Raw genomic sequence first — 25614 nt, forward strand, 5'->3', positions numbered from 1 at the left:
ACTTGCATACATCTCATTTAAGCAGATACTTCATTAAAACTATGAAACATGATTTTATATGATAATTTTGACGAATATTAAATATTTATTTTTTGATCTGATTATAAAACAAACAATTATCAAGTTAATCGCTTGAAACCTGGACTATTATATTAAGAAAATGATTCTAATTTGTTATTATTAACTTGCATACATCTCATTTAAGCAGATACTTCATTAATACTATAAAACATGATTTTATATGATAATTTTGACGAATATTAAATATTTATTTTTTGATCTGCTTATAAAACAAACAATTATCAAGTTAATCTCTTGAAGCCTGGACCACTATAATAAGAAAATGATTCTAATTTGTTATTATTAACTTGCATACATCTCATTTAAGCAGATACTTCATTAAAACTATAAAACATGATTGTATATGATAATTTTGATGAATATTAAAAATTCATGTTTTAAACTGCCTTTAAAGCACTGAATTATCGAGTCATTCTCCAATTATTATATTTTTTTAGATGCAAATACAGCAGATCACTCAAGGGATGCTGAAACATTATTTGGTATTCAAACAATTCTGGAAAAGTATGAACATCCAATTTTGAAAATGAACTAACGAATACTGATTATAAAGAATTTATGCAATGTACATGTAATGGTTATTAGGTATAGTTGATAGAAAATTAATAGCAATGTATCTAAAAGTTACTCAAATGCTTCCCTGACCATAATATTAAGAAGATGATTCTAATTTGTTATTATTAACTTGCATACATCTCATTTAAGCAGATACTTCATTAAAACTATAAAACATGAATTTATATGATAATTTTGACGAATATTAAATATTTATTTTTTGATCTGCTTATAAAACAAACAATTATCAAGTTAATCGCTTGAAACCTGGACCATTATATTAAGAAAATGATTCTAATTTATTATTATTAACTTTCATACATCTCATTTAAGCAGATTTTTCATAAACACTATAAAACATGATTTTATATGATAATTTTGATGAATAATATACATTTATTTTTTGATCTGCTTATAAAACAAACAATTCTCAAGATAATCTCTTGAAGCCTGGACCACTATATTAAGAAGATGATTCTAATTTGTTATTATTAACTTGCATACATCTCATTTAAGCAGATTTTTCATAAACACTATAAAACATGATTTTATATGATAATTTTGATGAATAATATACATTTATTTTTTGAACTGCTTATAAAACACACAATTCTCAAGTTTATCTCTTGAAACCTTGACCATTATATTAAGAAAATGATTCTAATTTGTTATTATTAACTTGCATACATCTCATTTAAGCAGATTCTTCATTAAAACTATAAAACATGATTTTATATGATAATTTTGACGAATATTAAATATTTATTTTTTGATCTGCTTATAAAACAAACAATTCTCAAGATAATCTCTTGAAGCCTGGACCACTATATTAAGAAGATGATTCTAATTTGTTATTATTAACTTGCATACATCTCATTTAAGCAGATACTTCATTAAAAATATAAAACATGATTTTATATGATAATTTTGACGAATATTAAATATTTATTTTTTGATCTGCTTATAAAACAAACAATTCTCAAGATAATCTCTTGAAACCTGGACCACTATATTAAGAAAATGATTCTTATTTGTTATTAATAACTTGCATACATCTCATTTAAGCAGATACTTCATTAAAACTATAAATCATGATTTTATATGATAATTTTGACGAATATTAAAAATTCATGTTTTAAACTGCTTATAAAGCACTGAGTTATCGAGTCATTCTCCAATTATTATATTTTTTTAGATGCAAATACAGCAGATCACTCAAGGGATGCTGAAACATTATTTGGTATTCAAACAACTCTGGAAAAGTATGATCATCCAATTTTGAAAATGAACTAAAAGATACTGATTATAAAGAATTTATGCAATGTACGTGTAATGGTTATTAGGTATAGTTGATAGAAAATTAATAGCAATGTATCTAAAAGTTACTCAAATGCTTCCCTGACCATAATATTAAGAAGATGATTCTAATTTGTTATTATTAACTTGCATACATCTCATTTAAGCAGATACTTCATTAAAACTATAAAACATGAATTTATATGATAATTTTGACGAATATTAAATATTTATTTTTTGATCTGCTTATAAAACAAACAATTATCAAGTTAATCGCTTGAAACCTGGACCATTATATTAAGAAAATGATTCTAATTTATTATTATTAACTTTCATACATCTCATTTAAGCAGATTTTTCATAAACACTATAAAACATGATTTTATATGATAATTTTGATGAATAATATACATTTATTTTTTGATCTGCTTATAAAACAAACAATTCTCAAGATAATCTCTTGAAGCCTGGACCACTATATTAAGAAGATGATTCTAATTTGTTATTATTAACTTGCATACATCTCATTTAAGCAGATTTTTCATAAACACTATAAAACATGATTTTATATGATAATTTTGATGAATAATATACATTTATTTTTTGAACTGCTTATAAAACACACAATTCTCAAGTTAATCTCTTGAAACCTTGACCATTATATTAAGAAAATGATTCTAATTTGTTATTATTAACTTGCATACATCTCATTTAAGCAGATTCTTCATTAAAACTATAAAACATGATTTTATATGATAATTTTGACGAATATTAAATATTTATTTTTTGATCTGCTTATAAAACAAACAATTCTCAAGATAATCTCTTGAAACCTGGACCACTATATTAAGAAAATGATTCTTATTTGTTATTAATAACTTGCATACATCTCATTTAAGCAGATACTTCATTAAAACTATAAATCATGATTTTATATGATAATTTTGACGAATATTAAAAATTCATGTTTTAAACTGCTTATAAAGCACTGAGTTATCGAGTCATTCTCCAATTATTATATTTTTTTAGATGCAAATACAGCAGATCACTCAAGGGATGCTGAAACATTATTTGGTATTCAAACAACTCTGGAAAAGTATGAACATCCAATTTTGAAAATGAACTAACGAATACTGATTATAATGAATTTATGCAAATTACATGTAATGGTTATTGAATATAATTTATAGAATATTAATATAATGATACAATAGATATTTGTTAATAAAGTGAATAAATGATTATTAAACACCTGAGAACTTTTAATTTTCATTCTTAAAATTTGTCTTAGCTATAAAAATCATTTTATTTTTATTACATTTATATGATAATTTTGTTGAATATAACAAATTCATACATTTAACTGCTTATAAAATATTTTATTCTCAAGTACGTGTTTTGAAACCTTGACTGTTATATTATGAAAATTATTCCATTTTATCATTTATAACTTTCATATGTTTTGTTTAACCAGATACTTTTACTTCATAAGAACTATAACAAATTATTTTATATGTTAATTTTGAGGAATTATACAATTCATATTTTTTTCATATTGAACAAAAGAAAATTTAAGTTATTGTTCGAGTGTATTATTTAGTTACATTTATTTTACATTCAAATTCAACAAAATAATTTGGTAGATTTGTACTATCTTTTATGGCTTATCATAATTATTATTTCTTATCATCTGTTATAAGATTATATTTCATATCACTTTGCTGTTTTACAATCGTATTTGCATTTAAGTTTTAAATGAAAATTGTTTTTAAATATTTTGTATTAAGAATAAAGTTGTTCAGATAGTTATTGTTTGATTGTTTCCGTTACTGACTTAATCAGTATTTTCCAAATACTAGTTATCATATAAAGATTTTCGTTCTAATTATGGTGTGTAGTAGTGACATTGTTTACTCCAACTATACGCATATTTAACTGACTACAATATTTTCAGATTGCAATACAGCAGACAATGAAAGCCATGGTGAGACATGAATTCGCGATTCTATCAGTTTGGAAAATATAAACATCTTATGATGAAAATGGACTAGAAGATACTGATAATAATAATTGTTTTATTCAACGTACGTGTAGAGCTTATAATAGAATATAATTTATAGAAAATTAATAGTTATGTAACAAAATGTTAATGTCATGAAATCCTGACAATAGGACTAAGTAAATGATTCTTATTTACTATAATTAACTTGCATACATTTCATTTAAGCAGATACTTTATAAACACTATAAAACATGATTTTATATGATAATTTTGACGAATAATATATATTCATTTTTTGAACTGCTTATAAAACACACAATTCTCAAGTTAATCTCTTGAAACCTGGACCATTATATTAAGAAAATGATTTTAATTTGTTATTATTAACTTGCATACATCTCATTTAAGCAGATTTTCCATAAACACTATAAAACATGATTTTATATGATAATTTTGATGAATAATATACATTTATTTTTTGATCTGCTTATAAAACAAACAATTCTCAAGATAATCTCTTGAAGCCTGGACCACTATATTAAGAAGATGATTCTAATTTGTTATTATTAACTTGCATACATCTCATTTAAGCAGATACTTCATTAAAACTATAAAACATGATTTTATATGATAATTTTGACGAATATTAAATATTTATTTTTTGATCTGCTTATAAAACAAACAATTCTCAAGATAATCTCTTGAAACCTGGACTACTATATTAAGAAAATGATTCTAATTTTTTATTATTAACTTGCATACATCTCATTTAAGCAGATACTTCATTAAAACTATAAAACATGATTTTATATGATAATTTTGATGAATATTAAAAATTCATGTTTTAAACTGCCTTTAAAGCACTGAATTATCGAGTCATTCTCCAATTATTATATTTTTTTAGATGCAAATACAGCAGATCACTCAAGGGATGCTGAAACATTATTTGGTATTCAAACAATTCTGGAAAAGTATGAACATCCAATTTTGAAAATGAACTAACGAATACTGATTATAAAGAATTTATGCAATGTACATGTAATGGTTATTAGGTATAGTTGATAGAAAATTAATAGCAATGTATCTAAAAGTTACTCAAATGCTTCCCTGACCATAATATTAAGAAGATGATTCTAATTTGTTATTATTAACTTGCATACATCTCATTTAAGCAGATACTTCATTAAAACTATAAAACATGAATTTATATGATAATTTTGACGAATATTAAATATTTATTTTTTGATCTGCTTATAAAACAAACAATTATCAAGTTAATCGCTTGAAACCTGGACCATTATATTAAGAAAATGATTCTAATTTATTATTATTAACTTTCATACATCTCATTTAAGCAGATTTTTCATAAACACTATAAAACATGATTTTATATGATAATTTTGATGAATAATATACATTTATTTTTTGATCTGCTTATAAAACAAACAATTCTCAAGATAATCTCTTGAAGCCTGGACCACTATATTAAGAAGATGATTCTAATTTGTTATTATTAACTTGCATACATCTCATTTAAGCAGATTTTTCATAAACACTATAAAACATGATTTTATATGATAATTTTGTTATACATTTATTTTTTGAACTGCTTATAAAACACACAATTCTCAAGTTTATCTCTTGAAACCTTGACCATTATATTAAGAAAATGATTCTAATTTGTTATTATTAACTTGCATACATCTCATTTAAGCAGATTCTTCATTAAAACTATAAAACATGATTTTATATGATAATTTTGACGAATATTAAATATTTATTTTTTTGATCTGCTTATAAAAACAAACAATTCTCAAGATAATCTCTTGAAGCCTGGACCACTATATTAAGAAGATGATTCTAATTTGTTATTATTAACTTGCATACATCTCATTTAAGCAGATACTTCATTAAAAATATAAAACATGATTTTATATGATAATTTTGACGAATATTAAATATTTATTTTTTGATCTGCTTATAAAACAAACAATTCTCAAGATAATCTCTTGAAACCTGGACCACTATATTAAGAAAATGATTCTTATTTGTTATTAATAACTTGCATACATCTCATTTAAGCAGATACTTCATTAAAACTATAAATCATGATTTTATATGATAATTTTGACGAATATTAAAAATTCATGTTTTAAACTGCTTATAAAGCACTGAGTTATCGAGTCATTCTCCAATTATTATATTTTTTTAGATGCAAATACAGCAGATCACTCAAGGGATGCTGAAACATTATTTGGTATTCAAACAACTCTGGAAAAGTATGATCATCCAATTTTGAAAATGAACTAAAAGATACTGATTATAAAGAATTTATGCAATGTACGTGTAATGGTTATTAGGTATAGTTGATAGAAAATTAATAGCAATGTATCTAAAAGTTACTCAAATGCTTCCCTGACCATAATATTAAGAAGATGATTCTAATTTGTTATTATTAACTTGCATACATCTCATTTAAGCAGATACTTCATTAAAACTATAAAACATGAATTTATATGATAATTTTGACGAATATTAAATATTTATTTTTTGATCTGCTTATAAAACAAACAATTATCAAGTTAATCGCTTGAAACCTGGACCATTATATTAAGAAAATGATTCTAATTTATTATTATTAACTTTCATACATCTCATTTAAGCAGATTTTTCATAAACACTATAAAACATGATTTTATATGATAATTTTGATGAATAATATACATTTATTTTTTGATCTGCTTATAAAACAAACAATTCTCAAGATAATCTCTTGAAGCCTGGACCACTATATTAAGAAGATGATTCTAATTTGTTATTATTAACTTGCATACATCTCATTTAAGCAGATTTTTCATAAACACTATAAAAACATGATTTTATATGATAATTTTGATGAATAATATACATTTATTTTTTGAACTGCTTATAAAACACACAATTCTCAAGTTAATCTCTTGAAACCTTGACCATTATATTAAGAAAATGATTCTAATTTGTTATTATTAACTTGCATACATCTCATTTAAGCAGATTCTTCATTAAAACTATAAAACATGATTTTTATATGATAATTTTGACGAATATTAAATATTATTTTTTGATCTGCTTATAAAACAAACAATTCTCAAGATAATCTCTTGAAACCTGGACCACTATATTAAGAAAATGATTCTTATTTGTTATTAATAACTTGCATACATCTCATTTAAGCAGATACTTCATTAAAACTATAAATCATGATTTTATATGATAATTTTGACGAATATTAAAAATTCATGTTTTAAACTGCTTATAAAGCACTGAGTTATCGAGTCATTCTCCAATTATTATATTTTTTTAGATGCAAATACAGCAGATCACTCAAGGGATGCTGAAACATTATTTGGTATTCAAACAACTCTGGAAAAGTATGAACATCCAATTTTGAAAATGAACTAACGAATACTGATTATAATGAATTTATGCAAATTACATGTAATGGTTATTGAATATAATTTATAGAATATTAATATAATGATACAATAGATATTTGTTAATAAAGTGAATAAATGATTATTAAACACCTGAGAACTTTTAATTTTCATTCTTAAAATTTGTCTTAGCTATAAAAATCATTTTATTTTTATTACATTTATATGATAATTTTGTTGAATATAACAAATTCATACATTTAACTGCTTATAAAATATTTTATTCTCAAGTACGTGTTTTGAAACCTTGACTGTTATATTATGAAAATTATTCCATTTTATCATTTATAACTTTCATATGTTTTGTTTAACCAGATACTTTTACTTCATAAGAACTATAACAAATTATTTTATATGTTAATTTTGAGGAATTATACAATTCATATTTTTTTTCATATTGAACAAAAGAAAATTTAAGTTATTGTTCGAGTGTATTATTTAGTTACATTTATTTTACATTCAAATTCAACAAAATAATTTGGTAGATTTGTACTATCTTTTATGGCTTATCATAATTATTATTTCTTATCATCTGTTATAAGATTATATTTCATATCACTTTGCTGTTTTACAATCGTATTTGCATTTAAGTTTTAAATGAAAATTGTTTTTAAATATTTTGTATTAAGAATAAAGTTGTTCAGATAGTTATTGTTTGATTGTTTCCGTTACTGACTTAATCAGTATTTTCCAAATACTAGTTATCATATAAAGATTTTCGTTCTAATTATGGTGTGTAGTAGTGACATTGTTTACTCCAACTATACGCATATTTAACTGACTACAATATTTTCAGATTGCAATACAGCAGACAATGAAAGCCATGGTGAGACATGAATTCGCGATTCTATCAGTTTGGAAAATATAAACATCTTATGATGAAAATGGACTAGAAGATACTGATAATAATAATTGTTTTATTCAACGTACGTGTAGAGCTTATAATAGAATATAATTTATAGAAAATTAATAGTTATGTAACAAAATGTTAATGTCATGAAATCCTGACAATAGGACTAAGTAAATGATTCTTATTTACTATAATTAACTTGCATACATTTCATTTAAGCAGATACTTTATAAACACTATAAAACATGATTTTATATGATAATTTTGATGAATAATATACATTTATTTTTTGATCTGCTTATAAAACAAACAATTCTCAAGATAATCTCTTGAAGCCTGGACCACTATATTAAGAAGATGATTCTAATTTGTTATTATTAACTTGCATACATCTCATTTAAGCAGATACTTCATTAAAACTATAAAACATGATTTTATATGATAATTTTGACGAATATTAAATATTTATTTTTTGATCTGCTTATAAAACAAACAATTCTCAAGATAATCTCTTGAAACCTGGACTACTATATTAAGAAAATGATTCTAATTTTTTATTATTAACTTGCATACATCTCATTTAAGCAGATACTTCATTAAAACTATAAAACATGATTTTATATGATAATTTTGATGAATAATATACATTTATTTTTTAATCTGCTTATAAAACAAACAATTCTCAAGATAATCTCTTGAAACCTGGACCACAATATTAAGAAAATGATTCTTATTTGTTATTAATAACTTGCATACATCTCATTTAAGCAGATACTTCATTAAAAACTATAAAACATGATTTTATATGATAATTTTGACGAATATTAAATATTTATTTTTTGATCTGCTTAAAAAACAAACAATTCTCAAGATAATCTCTTGAAGCCTGGACCACTATATTAAGAAAATGATTCTAATTTGTTATTAATAACTTGCATACATCTCATTTAAGCAGATACTTCATTAAAACTATGAAACATGATTTTATATGATAATTTTGACGAATATTAAATATTTATTTTTTGATCTGATTATAAAACAAACAATTATCAAGTTAATCGCTTGAAACCTGGACTATTATATTAAGAAAATGATTCTAATTTGTTATTATTAACTTGCATACATCTCATTTAAGCAGATACTTCATTAATACTATAAAACATGATTTTATATGATAATTTTGGACGAATATTAAATATTTATTTTTTGATCTGCTTATAAAACAAACAATTATCAAGTTAATCTCTTGAAGCCTGGACCACTATAATAAGAAAATGATTCTAATTTGTTATTATTAACTTGCATACATCTCATTTAAGCAGATACTTCATTAAAACTATAAAACATGATTGTATATGATAATTTTGATGAATATTAAAAATTCATGTTTTAAACTGCCTTTTAAAGCACTGAATTATCGAGTCATTCTCCAATTATTATATTTTTTTAGATGCAAATACAGCAGATCACTCAAGGGATGCTGAAACATTATTTGGTATTCAAACAATTCTGGAAAAGTATGAACATCCAATTTTGAAAATGAACTAACGAATACTGATTATAAAGAATTTATGCAATGTACATGTAATGGTTATTAGGTATAGTTGATAGAAAATTAATAGCAATGTATCTAAAAGTTACTCAAATGCTTCCCTGACCATAATATTAAGAAGATGATTCTAATTTGTTATTATTAACTTGCATACATCTCATTTAAGCAGATACTTCATTAAAACTATAAAACATGAATTTATATGATAATTTTGACGAATATTAAATATTTATTTTTTGATCTGGCTTATAAAACAAACAATTATCAAGTTAATCGCTTGAAACCTGGACCATTATATTAAGAAAATGATTCTAATTTATTATTATTAACTTTCATACATCTCATTTAAGCAGATTTTTCATAAACACTATAAAACATGATTTTATATGATAATTTTGATGAATAATATACATTTATTTTTTGATCTGCTTATAAAACAAACAATTCTCAAGATAATCTCTTGAAGCCTGGACCACTATATTAAGAAGATGATTCTAATTTGTTATTATTAACTTGCATACATCTCATTTAAGCAGATTTTTCATAAACACTATAAAACATGATTTTATATGATAATTTTGATGAATAATATACATTTATTTTTTGAACTGCTTATAAAACACACAATTCTCAAGTTAATCTCTTGAAACCTTGACCATTATATTAAGAAAATGATTCTAATTTGTTATTATTAACTTGCATACATCTCATTTAAGCAGATTCTTCATTAAAACTATAAAACATGATTTTATATGATAATTTTGACGAATATTAAATATTTATTTTTTGATCTGCTTATAAAACAAACAATTCTCAAGATAATCTCTTGAAGCCTGGACCACTATATTAAGAAGATGATTCTAATTTGTTATTATTAACTTGCATACATCTCATTTAAGCAGATACTTCATTAAAAATATAAAACATGATTTTATATGATAATTTTGACGAATATTAAATATTTATTTTTTGATCTGCTTATAAAACAAACAATTCTCAAGATAATCTCTTGAAACCTGGACCACTATATTAAGAAAATGATTCTTATTTGTTATTAATAACTTGCATACATCTCATTTAAGCAGATACTTCATTAAAACTATAAATCATGATTTTATATGATAATTTTGACGAATATTAAAAATTCATGTTTTAAACTGCTTATAAAGCACTGAGTTATCGAGTCATTCTCCAATTATTATATTTTTTTTAGATGCAAATACAGCAGATCACTCAGGGGATGCTGAAACATTATTTGGTATTCAAACAACTCTGGAAAAGTATGATCATCCAATTTTGAAAATGAACTAAAAGATACTGATTATAAAGAATTTATGCAATGTACGTGTAATGGTTATTAGGTATAGTTGATAGAAAATTAATAGCAATGTATCTAAAAGTTACTCAAATGCTTCCCTGACCATAATATTAAGAAAATGATTCTGATTTATTATTATTAACATTCATACATCTCATTTAAGCAGATTTTTCATAAACACTATAAAACATGATTTTATATGATAATTTTGATGAATAATATACATTTATTTTTTGAACTGCTTATAAAACACACAATTCTCAAGTTTATCTCTTGAAACCTTGACCACTATATTAAGAAAATGATTCTAATTTGTTATTATTAACTTGCATACATCTCATTTAAGCAGATACTTCATTAAAACTATAAAACATGATTTTATATGATAATTTTGACGAATATTAAATATTTAATTTTTGATCTGCTTATAAAACAAACAATTCTCAAGATAATCTCTTGAAACCTGGACCACTATATTAAGAAAATGATTCTAATTTGTTATTATTAACTTGCATACATCTCATTTAAGCAGATACTTCATTAAAACTATAAAACATGATTTTATATGATAATTTTGACGAATATTAAAAATTCATGTTTTAAACTGCTTATAAAGCACTGAGTTATCGAGTCATTCTCCAATTATTATATTTTTTTAGATGCAAATACAGCAGATCACTCAAGGGATGCTGAAACATTATTTGATATTCAAACAACTCTGGAAAAGTATGAACATCCAATTTTGAAAATGAACTAAAAGATACTGATTATAAAGAATTTATGCAATGTACGTGTAATGGTTATTAGGTATAGTTGATAGAAAATTAATAGCAATGTAACTAAAAGTTACTCAAATGCTTTCCTGACCATAATATTAAGAAAATGATTCTGATTTATTATTATTAACTTTCATACATCTCATTTAAGCAGATTTTTCATAAACACTATAAAACATGATTTTATATGATAATTTTGATGAATAATATACAATTATTTTTTGAACTGCTTATAAAACACACAATTCTCAAGTTAATCTCTTGAAACCTGGACCATTATATTAAGAAAATGATTTTAATTTGTTATTATTAACTTGCATACATCTCATTTAAGCAGATTTTCCATAAACACTATAAAACATGATTTTATATGATAATTTTGATGAATAATATACATTTATTTTTTGATCTGCTTATAAAACAAACAATTCTCAAGATAATCTCTTGAAGCCTGGACCACTATATTAAGAAGATGATTCTAATTTGTTATTATTAATTTGCATACATCTCATTTAAGCAGATACTTCATTAAAACTATAAAACATGATTTTATATGATAATTTTGACGAATATTAAATATTTATTTTTTGATCTGCTTATAAAACAAACAATTCTCAAGATAATCTCTTGAAACCTGGACTACTATATTAAGAAAATGATTCTAATTTTTTATTATTAACTTGCATACATCTCATTTAAGCAGATACTTCATTAAAACTATAAAACATGATTTTATATGATAATTTTGATGAATAATATACATTTATTTTTTAATCTGCTTATAAAACAAACAATTCTCAAGATAATCTCTTGAAACCTGGACCACTATATTAAGAAAATGATTCTTATTTGTTATTAATAACTTGCATACATCTCATTTAAGCAGATACTTCATTAAAACTATAAAACATGATTTTATATGATAATTTTGACGAATATTAAATATTTATTTTTTGATCTGCTTAAAAAACAAACAATTCTCAAGATAATCTCTTGAAGCCTGGACCACTATATTAAGAAAATGATTCTAATTTGTTATTAATAACTTGCATACATCTCATTTAAGCAGATACTTCATTAAAACTATGAAACATGATTTTATATGATAATTTTGACGAATATTAAATATTTATTTTTTGATCTGATTATAAAACAAACAATTATCAAGTTAATCGCTTGAAACCTGGACTATTATATTAAGAAAATGATTCTAATTTGTTATTATTAACTTGCATACATCTCATTTAAGCAGATACTTCATTAATACTATAAAACATGATTTTATATGATAATTTTGACGAATATTAAATATTTATTTTTTGATCTGCTTATAAAACAAACAATTATCAAGTTAATCTCTTGAAGCCTGGACCACTATAATAAGAAAATGATTCTAATTTGTTATTATTAACTTGCATACATCTCATTTAAGCAGATACTTCATTAAAACTATAAAACATGATTGTATATGATAATTTTGATGAATATTAAAAATTCATGTTTTAAACTGCCTTTAAAGCACTGAATTATCGAGTCATTCTCCAATTATTATATTTTTTTAGATGCAAATACAGCAGATCACTCAAGGGATGCTGAAACATTATTTGGTATTCAAACAATTCTGGAAAAGTATGAACATCCAATTTTGAAAATGAACTAACGAATACTGATTATAAAGAATTTATGCAATGTACATGTAATGGTTATTAGGTATAGTTGATAGAAAATTAATAGCAATGTATCTAAAAGTTACTCAAATGCTTCCCTGACCATAATATTAAGAAGATGATTCTAATTTGTTATTATTAACTTGCATACATCTCATTTAAGCAGATACTTCATTAAAACTATAAAACATGAATTTATATGATAATTTTGACGAATATTAAATATTTATTTTTTGATCTGCTTATAAAACAAACAATTATCAAGTTAATCGCTTGAAACCTGGACCATTATATTAAGAAAATGATTCTAATTTATTATTATTAACTTTCATACATCTCATTTAAGCAGATTTTTCATAAACACTATAAAACATGATTTTATATGATAATTTTGATGAATAATATACATTTATTTTTTGATCTGCTTATAAAACAAACAATTCTCAAGATAATCTCTTGAAGCCTGGACCACTATATTAAGAAGATGATTCTAATTTGTTATTATTAACTTGCATACATCTCATTTAAGCAGATTTTTCATAAACACTATAAAACATGATTTTATATGATAATTTTGATGAATAATATACATTTATTTTTTGAACTGCTTATAAAACACACAATTCTCAAGTTAATCTCTTGAAACCTTGACCATTATGTTAAGAAAATGATTCTAATTTGTTATTATTAACTTGCATACATCTCATTTAAGCAGATTCTTCATTAAAACTATAAAACATGATTTTATATGATAATTTCGACGAATATTAAATATTTATTTTTTGATCTGCTTATAAAACAAACAATTCTCAAGATAATCTCTTGAAGCCTGGACCACTATATTAAGAAGATGATTCTAATTTGTTATTATTAACTTGCATACATCTCATTTAAGCAGATACTTCATTAAAAATATAAAACATGATTTTATATGATAATTTTGACGAATATTAAATATTTATTTTTTGATCTGCTTATAAAACAAACAATTCTCAAGATAATCTCTTGAAACCTGGACCACTATATTAAGAAAATGATTCTTATTTGTTATTAATAACTTGCATACATCTCATTTAAGCAGATACTTCATTAAAACTATAAATCATGATTTTATATGATAATTTTGACGAATATTAAAAATTCATGTTTTAAACTGCTTATAAAGCACTGAGTTATCGAGTCATTCTCCAATTATTATATTTTTTTAGATGCAAATACAGCAGATCACTCAAGGGATGCTGAAACATTATTTGGTATTCAAACAACTCTGGAAAAGTATGAACATCCAATTTTGAAAATGAACTAACGAATACTGATTATAATGAATTTATGCAAATTACATGTAATGGTTATTGAATATAATTTATAGAATATTAATATAATGATACAATAGATATTTGTTAATAAAGTGAATAAATGATTATTAAACACCTGAGAACTTTTAATTTTCATTCTTAAAATTTGTCTTAGCTATAAAAATCATTTTATTTTTATTACATTTATATGATAATTTTGTTGAATATAACAAATTCATACATTTAACTGCTTATAAAATATTTTATTCTCAAGTACGTGTTTTGAAACCTTGACTGTTATATTATGAAAATTATTCCATTTTATCATTTATAACTTTCATATGTTTTGTTTAACCAGATACTTTTACTTCATAAGAACTATAACAAATTATTTTATATGTTAATTTTGAGGAATTATACAATTCATATTTTTTTCATATTGAACAGAAGAAAATTTAAGTTATTGTTCGAGTGTATTATTTAGTTACATTTATTTTACATTCAAATTCAACAAAATAATTTGGTAGATTTGTACTATCTTTTATGGCTTATCATAATTATTATTTCTTATCATCTGTTATAAGATTATATTTCATATCACTTTGCTGTTTTACAATCGTATTTGCATTTAAGTTTTAAATGAAAATTGTTTTTAAATATTTTGTATTAAGAATAAAGTTGTTCAGATAGTTATTGTTTGATTGTTTCCGTTACTGACTTATTCAGTATTTTCCAAATACTAGTTATCATATAAAGATTTTCGTTCTAATTATGGTGTGTAGTAGTGACATTGTTTACTCCAACTATACGCATATTTAACTGACTACAATATTTTCAGATTGCAATACAGCAGACAATGAAAGCCATGGTGAGACATGAATTCGCGATTCTATCAGTTTGGAAAATATAAACATCTTATGATGAAAATGGACTAGAAGATACTGATAATAATAATTGTTTTATTCAACGTACGTGTAGAGCTTATAATAGAATATAATTTATAGAAAATTAATAGTTATGTAACAAAATGTTAATGTCATGAAATCCTGACAATAGGACTAAGTAAATGATTCTTATTTACTATAATTAACTTGCATACATTTCATTTAAGCAGATACTTTATAAACACTATAAAACATGATTTTATATGATAATTTTGACGAATAATATATATTCATTTTTTGAACTGCTTATAAAACACACAATTCTCAAGTTAATCTCTTGAAACCTGGACCACTATATTAAGAAAATGATTCTAAGTTATTATTAACAACTTGCATACATTTTATTTAATCAGATTTTTCATTAAAACTATAAAACATGATTTTATATGATAATTTTGACGTATATTAAAAATTTATTTTTTGATCTGCTTATAAAACAAACAATTATCAAGTTAATCTCTTGAAATCTGGACCACTATATTAAGAATATGATTCTAAATTGTTATTAATAACTTGCATACATCTCATTTAAGCAGATACTTCATTAAAACTATAAAACATGATTTTATATGATAATTTTGACGAATATTAAATATTTATGTTTGATCTGCTTATAAAACAAACAATTATCAAGTTAATCTCTTGAAACCTGTACCACTATATTAAGAAAATGATTCTGATTTGTTATTATTAACTTGCATACATCTCATTTAAGCAGATACTTCATTAAAACTTTAAAACATGATTTTATATGATAATTTTGACGAATATTAAATATTTATTTTTTGATCTGCTTATAAAACAAACAATTCTCAAGATAATCTCTTGAAACCTGGACCACTATATTAAGAAAATGATTCTTATTTGTTATTAATAACTTGCATACATCTCATTTAAGCAGATACTTCATTAAAACTATAAATCATGATTTTATATGATAATTTTGACGAATATTAAAAATTCATGTTTTAAACTGCTTATAAAGCACTGAGTTATCGAGTCATTCTCCAATTATTATATTTTTTTAGATGCAAATACAGCAGATCACTCAAAGGATGCTGAAACATTATTTGGTATTCAAACAACTCTGGAAAAGTATGAACATCCAATTTTGAAAATGAACTAACGAATACTGATTATAATGAATTTATGCAAATTACATGTAATGGTTATTGAATATAATTTATAGAATATTAATATAATGATACAATAGATATTTGTTAATAAAGTGAATAAATGATTATTAAACACCTGAGAACTTTTAATTTTCATTCTTAAAATTTGTCTTAGCTATAAAAATCATTTTATTTTTATTACATTTATATGATAATTTTGTTGAATATAACAAATTCATACATTTAACTGCTTATAAAATATTTTATTCTCAAGTACGTGTTTTGAAACCTTGACTGTTATATTATGAAAATTATTCCATTTTATCATTTATAACTTTCATATGTTTTGTTTAACCAGATACTTTTACTTCATAAGAACTATAACAAATTATTTTATATGTTAATTTTGAGGAATTATACAATTCATATTTTTTTCATATTGAACAGAAGAAAATTTAAGTTATTGTTCGAGTGTATTATTTAGTTACATTTATTTTACATTCAAATTCAACAAAATAATTTGGTAGATTTGTACTATCTTTTATGGCTTATCATAATTATTATTTCTTATCATCTGTTATAAGATTATATTTCATATCACTTTGCTGTTTTACAATCGTATTTGCATTTAAGTTTTAAATGAAAATTGTTTTTAAATATTTTGTATTAAGAATAAAGTTGTTCAGATAGTTATTGTTTGATTGTTTCCGTTACTGACTTATTCAGTATTTTCCAAATACTAGTTATCATATAAAGATTTTCGTTCTAATTATGGTGTGTAGTAGTGACATTGTTTACTCCAACTATACGCATATTTAACTGACTACAATATTTTCAGATTGCAATACAGCAGACAATGAAAGCCATGGTGAGACATGAATTCGCGATTCTATCAGTTTGGAAAATATAAACATCTTATGATGAAAATGGACTAGAAGATACTGATAATAATAATTGTTTTATTCAACGTACGTGTAGAGCTTATAATAGAATATAATTTATAGAAAATTAATAGTTATGTAACAAAATGTTAATGTCATGAAATCCTGACAATAGGACTAAGTAAATGATTCTTATTTACTATAATTAACTAGCATACATTTCATTTAAGCAGATACTTTATAAACACTATAAAACATGATTTTATATGATAATTTTGACGAATAATATATATTCATTTTTTGAACTGCTTATAAAACACACAATTCTCAAGTTAATCTCTTGAAACCTGGACCACTATATTAAGAAAATGATTCTAAGTTATTATTAACAACTTGCATACATTTTATTTAATCAGATTTTTCATTAAAACTATAAAACATGATTTTATATGATAATTTTGACGTATATTAAAAATTTATTTTTTGATCTGCTTATAAAACAAACAATTATCAAGTTAATCTCTTGAAATCTGGACCACTATATTAAGAATATGATTCTAAATTGTTATTAATAACTTGCATACATCTCATTTAAGCAGATACTTCATTAAAACTATAAAACATGATTTTATATGATAATTTTGACGAATATTAAATATTTATGTTTGATCTGCTTATAAAACAAACAATTATCAAGTTAATCTCTTGAAACCTGTACCACTATATTAAGAAAATGATTCTGATTTGTTATTATTAACTTGCATACATCTCATTTAAGCAGATACTTCATTAAAACTTTAAAACATGATTTTATATGATAATTTTGACGAATATTAAAAATTCATGTTTTAAACTGCTTATAAAGCACTGAGTTATCGAGTCATTTTCCAATTATTATATTTATTTAACTGGATAAATTTTTTTTGATGCAAATACAGCAGATCACTCAAGGGATGCTGAAACATTATTTGGTATTCAAACAACTCTGGAAAAGTATGAACATCCAATTTTGAAAATGAACTAAAAGATACTGATTATAAAGAATTTATGCAATGTACGTGTAATGGTTATTAGGTATAGTTGATAGAAAATTAATAGCAATGTAACTAAAAGTTACTCAAATGCTTCCCTGACCATAATATTAAGAAAATGATTCTGATTTATTATTATTAACTTTCATACATCTCATTTAAGCAGATTTTTCATAAACACTATAAAACATGATTTTATATAATAATTTTGATGAATAATATACATTTATTTTTTGAACTGCTTATAAAACACACAATTCTCAAGTTAATCTCTTGAAACCTTGACCATTATATTAAGAAAATGATTCTAATTTGTTATTATTAACTTGCATACATCTCATTTAAGCAGATTCTTCATTAAAACTATAAAACATGATTTTATATGATAATTTTGACGAATATTAAATATTTATTTTTTGATCTGCTTATAAAACAAACAATTCTCAAGATAATCTCTTGAAGCCTGGACCACTATATTAAGAAGATGATTCTAATTTGTTATTATTAACTTGCATACATCTCATTTAAGCAGATACTTCATTAAAAATATAAAACATGATTTTATATGATAATTTTGACGAATATTAAATATTTATTTTTTGATCTGCTTATAAAACAAACAATTCTCAAGATAATCTCTTGAAACCTGGACCACTATATTAAGAAAATGATTCTTATTTGTTATTAATAACTTGCATACATCTCATTTAAGCAGATACTTCATTAAAACTATAAATCATGATTTTATATGATAATTTTGACGAATATTAAAAATTCATGTTTTAAACTGCTTATAAAGCACTGAGTTATCGAGTCATTCTCCAATTATTATATTTTTTTAGATGCAAATACAGCAGATCACTCAAAGGATGCTGAAACATTATTTGGTATTCAAACAACTCTGGAAAAGTATGAACATCCAATTTTGAAAATGAACTAACGAATACTGATTATAATGAATTTATGCAAATTACATGTAATGGTTATTGAATATAATTTATAGAATATTAATATAATGATACAATAGATATTTGTTAATAAAGTGAATAAATGATTATTAAACACCTGAGAACTTTTAATTTTCATTCTTAAAATTTGTCTTAGCTATAAAAATCATTTTATTTTTATTACATTTATATGATAATTTTGTTGAATATAACAAATTCATACATTTAACTGCTTATAAAATATTTTATTCTCAAGTACGTGTTTTGAAACCTTGACTGTTATATTATGAAAATTATTCCATTTTATCATTTATAACTTTCATATGTTTTGTTTAACCAGATACTTTTACTTCATAAGAACTTTAACAAATTATTTTATATGTTAATTTTGACGAATTATACAATTCATATTTTTTTCATATTAAACAGAAGAAAATTTAAGTTATTGTTCGAGTGTATTATTTACTTATATTTATTTTACATTCAAATTCAACAAAATAATTTGGTAGATTTGTACTATCTTTTATGGTTTATCATAATTATTATTTCTTATCATCTGTTATATGATTATATTTCATATCACTTTGCTGTTTTACAATGGTATTTGCATTTAAGTTTTAACTGAAAATTGTTTTTAAATATTTTGTATTAAGAATAAAGTTGTTCAGATAGTTATTGTTTGATTGTTTCCGTTACTGACTTATTCAGTATTTTCCAAATACTAGTTATCATATAAAGATTTTCGTTCTAATTATTGTGTGTAGTAGTGACATTGTTTACTCCAACTATACGCATATTTAACTGACTACAATATTTTCAGATTGCAATACAGCAGACAATGAAAGTCATGGTGAGACATGAATTCGCGATTCTATCAGTTTGGAAAATATAAACATCCTATGATGAAAATAGACTAGAAGATACTGATAATAATAATTGTTTTATTCAACGTACGTGTAGAGCTTATAATAGAATATAATTTATAGAAAATTAATAGTTATGTAACAGAATGTTAATGTTATGAAATCCTGACAATAGGACTAAGTAAACGATTCTTATTTACTATAATTAACTTTCATACAATTCATTTAACTTGATACTTCATAAACACTAAAAAACATGATTTTATATGATCATTTTGACGAATATCAAAAATTCATGTTTTAAACTACTTATAAAGCACTGAGTTATCGAGTCATTCTCCAATTATTATATATATTTAACTGATTAAATTTTTTTAGATGCAAATACAGCAGATCACTCAAGGGATGCTGAAACATTATTTGGTATTCAAACAACTCTGGAAAAGTATGAACATCCAATTTTGAAAATGAACTATAAGATACTGATTATAAAGAATTTATGCAATGTACGTGTAATGGTTATTAGGTATAGTTGATAGAAAATTAATAGCAATGTATCTAAAAGTTACTCAAATGCTTCCTGACCATTATATTAAGAAAATGATTCTTATTTATTATTATTAACTTTCATACATCTCATTTAAGCAGATACTTCATTAAAACTATAAAACATGATTTTGTATGATAATTTCGATGAATATTAAATATTTATTTTTTGATCTGCTTTTAAAACAAACAATTATCAAGTTAATCTCTTGAAACGTGGACCACTATATTAAGAAAATGATTCTAATTTATTATTATTAACTTGCATACATCTCATTTAAGCAGATACTTCAATAAAACTATAAAACATGATTTTATATAATAATTTTGACGAATATTAAATATTTATTTTTTGATCTGCTTATAAAATAAACAATTATCAAGTTAATCTGTTGAAACCTGGACCATTATATTAAGAAAATGATTCTAATTTATTATTATTATTTTTCATACATTTCATTTAAGCAGATACTTTATTAAAACTATAAAACATGATTTTGTATGATAATTTTGACGAATATTAAATATTTATTTTTTGATCTGCTTATAAAACAAACAATTATCAAGTTAATCTCTTGAAACCTGGACCACTATATTAAGAAAATGATTCTAATTTATTATTATTAACTTGCATACATCTCATTTAAGCAGATAATTCAATAAAACTATAAAACATGATTTTATATAATAATTTTGAAGAAAATAAAATATTTATTTTTTGATTTGCTTATAAAACAAACAATTATCAAGTTAATCTGTTGAAACCTGGACCATTATATTAAGAAAATGATTCTAATTTATTATTATTAACTTGCATACATCTCATTTAAGCAGATACTTCATTAAAACTATAAAACATGATTTTATATGATAATTATGACGTATATTAATTATTTATGTATTCAACTGCTTATAAAACAAACAATTCTCAAGTTAATCTCTTGAAACCTGGACCACTATATTAAGAAAATGATTCCAATTTATTATTATTAACTTGCATACATCTCATTTAAGCAGATACTTCATTAAAACTATAAAACATGATTTTGTATGATAATTTTGACGAATATTAAAAATTCATGTTTTAAACTGCTTATAAAGCACTGAGTTATCGAGTCATTCTCCAATTATTATATATATTTACTGATTAAATTTTTTTAGATGCAAATACAGCAGATCATTCAAGGGATGCTGAAACATTATTTGGTATTCAAACAACTCTGGAAAAGTATGAACATCCAATTTTGAAAATGAACTATAAGATACTGATTATAAAGAATTTATGCAATGTACGTGTAATGGTTATTAGGTATAGTTGATAGAAAATTAATAGCAATGTATCTAAAAGTTACTCAAATGCTTCCCTGACCATAATATTAAGAAAATGATTCTGATTTATTATTATTAACTTTCATACATCTCATTTAAGCAGATTTTTCATAAACACTATAAAACATGATTTTATATGATAATTTTGACGTATATTAAAAATCTATTTTTTGATCTGCTTATAAAACAAACAATTATCAAGTTAATCTCTTGAAACCTGGACCACTATATTAAGAAAATGATTCTAATTTGATATTATTAACTTGCATACATCTCATTTAAGCAGATACTTCATTTAAACTATAAAACATGATTTTATATGATAATTTTGACGAATATTAAATATTTATTTTTTGATCTGCTTATAAAACAAACAATTCTCAAGATAATCTCTTGAAGCCTGGACCACTATATTAAGAAAATGATTCTAATTTGTTATTAATAACTTGCATACATCTCATTTAAGCAGATACTTCATTAAAACTATAAAACATGATTTTATATGATAATTTTTACGAATATTAAAAATTCATGTTTTAAACTGCTTATAAAGCACTGAGTTATCGAGTCATTCTCCAATTATTATATTTTTTTAGATGCAAATACAGCAGATCATTCAAGGGATGCTGAAACATTATTTGGTATTCAAACAACTCTGGAAAAGTATGAACATCCAATTTTGAAAATGAACTATAAGATACTGATTATAAAGAATTTATGCAATGTACGTGTAATGGTTATTAGGTATAGTTGATAGAAAATTAATAGCAATGTATCTAAAAGTTACTCAAATGCTTTCCTGACCATAATATTAAGAAAATGATTCAGATTTATTATTATTAACATTCATACATCTCATTTAAGCAGATTTTTCATAAACACTATAAAACATGATTTTATATGATAATTTTGACGAATAATATATATTCATTTTTTGAACTGCTTATAAAACACACAATTCTCAAGTTAATCTCTTGAAACCTGGACCACTATATTAAGAAAATGATTCTAAGTTATTATTAACAACTTGCATACATTTTATTTAATCAGATTTTTCATTAAAACTATAAAACATGATTTTATATGATAATTTTGACGTATATTAAAAATTTATTTTTTGATCTGCTTATAAAACAAACAATTATCAAGTTAATCTCTTGAAACCTGGACCACTATATTAAGAATATGATTCTAAATTGTTATTAATAACTTGCATACATCTCATTTAAGCAGATACTTCATTAAAACTATAAAACATGATTTTATATGATAATTTTGACGAATATTAAATATTTATGTTTGATCTGCTTATAAAACAAACAATTATCAAGTTAATCTCTTGAAACCTGTACCACTATATTAAGAAAATGATTCTGATTTGTTATTATTAACTTGCATACATCTCATTTAAGCAGATACTTCATTAAAACTATAAAACATAATTTTATATGATAATTTTGACGAATATTAAAAATTCATGTTTTAAACTGCTTATAAAGCACTGAGTTATCGAGTCATTTTCCAATTATTATATTTATTTAACTGGATAAATTTTTTTTGATGCAAATACAGCAGATCACTCAAGGGATGCTGAAACATTATTTGGTATTCATAAAACTCTGGAAAAGTATGAACATCCAATTTTGAAAATGAACTAAAAGATACTGATTATAAAGAATTTATGCAATGTACGTGTAATGGTTATTAGGTATAGTTGATAGAAAATTAATAGCAATGTAACTAAGTTACTCAAATGCTTCCCTGACCATAATATTAAGAAAATGATTCTGATTTATTATTATTAACTTTCATACATCTCATTTAAGCAGATTTTTCATAAACACTATAAAACATGATTTTATATGATAATTTTGATGAATAATATACATTTATTTTTTGAACTGCTTATAAAACACACAATTCTCAAGTTAATCTCTTGAAACCTTGACCATTATATTAAGAAAATGATTCTAATTTGTTATTATTAACTTGCATACATCTCATTTAAGCAGATTTTTCATAAACACTATAAAACATGATTTTATATGATAATTTTGACGAATATTAAATATTTATTTTTTGATCTGCTTATAAAACAAACAATTCTCAAGATAATCTCTTGAAACCTGGACCACTATATTAAGAAAATGATTCTAATTTGTTATTAATAACTTGCATACATCTCATTTAAGCAGATACTTCATTAAAACTATAAATCATGATTTTATATGATAATTTTGACGAATATTAAAAATTCATGTTTTAAACTGCTTATAAAGCACTGAGTTATCGAGTCATTCTCCAATTATTATATTTTTTTAGATGCAAATACAGCAGATCACTCAAGGGATGCTGAAACATTATTTGGTATTCAAACAACTCTGGAAAAGTATGAACATCCAATTTTGAAAATGAACTAATGAATACTGATTATAATGAATTTATGCAAATTACATGTAATGGTTATTGAATATAATTTATAGAATATTAATATAATGATACAATAGATATTTGTTAATAAAGTAAATAAATGATTATTAAACACCTGAGAACTTCTAATTTTCATTCTTAAAATTTGTCTTAGCTATAAAAATCATTTTATTTTTATTACATTTATATGATAATTTTGTTGAATATAACAAATTCATACATTTAACTGCTTATAAAAAATTTTATTCTCAAGTACGTGTTTTGAAACCTTGACTGTTATATTATGAAAATTATTCCATTTTATCATTTATAACTTTCATATGTTTTGTTTAACCAGATACTTTTACTCATAAGAACTTTAACAAATTATTTTATATGTTAATTTTGACGAATTATACAATTCATATTTTTTTCATATTGAACAGAAGAAAATTTAAGTTATTGTTCGAGTGTATTATTTAGTTACATTTATTTTACATTCAAATTCAACAAAATAATTTGGTAGATTTGTACTATCTTTTATGGCTTATCATAATTATTATTTCTTATCATCTGTTATAAGATTATATTTCATATCACTTTGCTGTTTTACAATCGTATTTGCATTTAAGTTTTAAATGAAAATTGTTTTTAAATATTTTGTATTAAGAATAAAGTTGTTCA

The 25614-nt window shown here is 23.0% G+C and overlaps 4 long non-coding RNA genes across 4 annotated transcripts; all 4 read left to right on the forward strand.

Annotated features, from left to right (window-relative positions):
- The first annotated feature begins 329 nt into the window (after positions 1-329).
- LOC132927711 (uncharacterized) lies at positions 330-4085 on the forward strand. Its single transcript, XR_009661810.1, has 4 exons — positions 330-585; positions 1832-1959; positions 2962-3095; positions 3887-4085. It is a non-coding gene; the product is annotated as an uncharacterized LOC132927711 (long non-coding RNA).
- Positions 4086-4841: 756 nt separating this feature from the next.
- LOC132927751 (uncharacterized) lies at positions 4842-8402 on the forward strand. The gene is made up of 4 exons (XR_009661831.1): positions 4842-4905; positions 6147-6274; positions 7278-7411; positions 8204-8402. It is a non-coding gene; the product is annotated as an uncharacterized LOC132927751 (long non-coding RNA).
- A 7084-nt stretch (positions 8403-15486) lies between these two features.
- Positions 15487-19898, forward strand: LOC132926983 (uncharacterized). The gene is made up of 5 exons (XR_009661589.1): positions 15487-15639; positions 15704-15833; positions 16838-16971; positions 17763-17892; positions 19679-19898. It is a non-coding gene; the product is annotated as an uncharacterized LOC132926983 (long non-coding RNA).
- A 1125-nt stretch (positions 19899-21023) lies between these two features.
- On the forward strand, positions 21024-23259 carry LOC132923742 (uncharacterized). The gene is made up of 3 exons (XR_009661253.1): positions 21024-21152; positions 22354-22481; positions 23118-23259. It is a non-coding gene; the product is annotated as an uncharacterized LOC132923742 (long non-coding RNA).
- The last annotated feature ends 2355 nt before the right edge of the window (positions 23260-25614 follow it).

Source organism: Rhopalosiphum padi, chromosome 3 (genome assembly GCF_020882245.1).
Source record: "Rhopalosiphum padi isolate XX-2018 chromosome 3, ASM2088224v1, whole genome shotgun sequence".
NCBI lineage: Eukaryota > Metazoa > Arthropoda > Insecta > Hemiptera > Aphididae > Rhopalosiphum > Rhopalosiphum padi.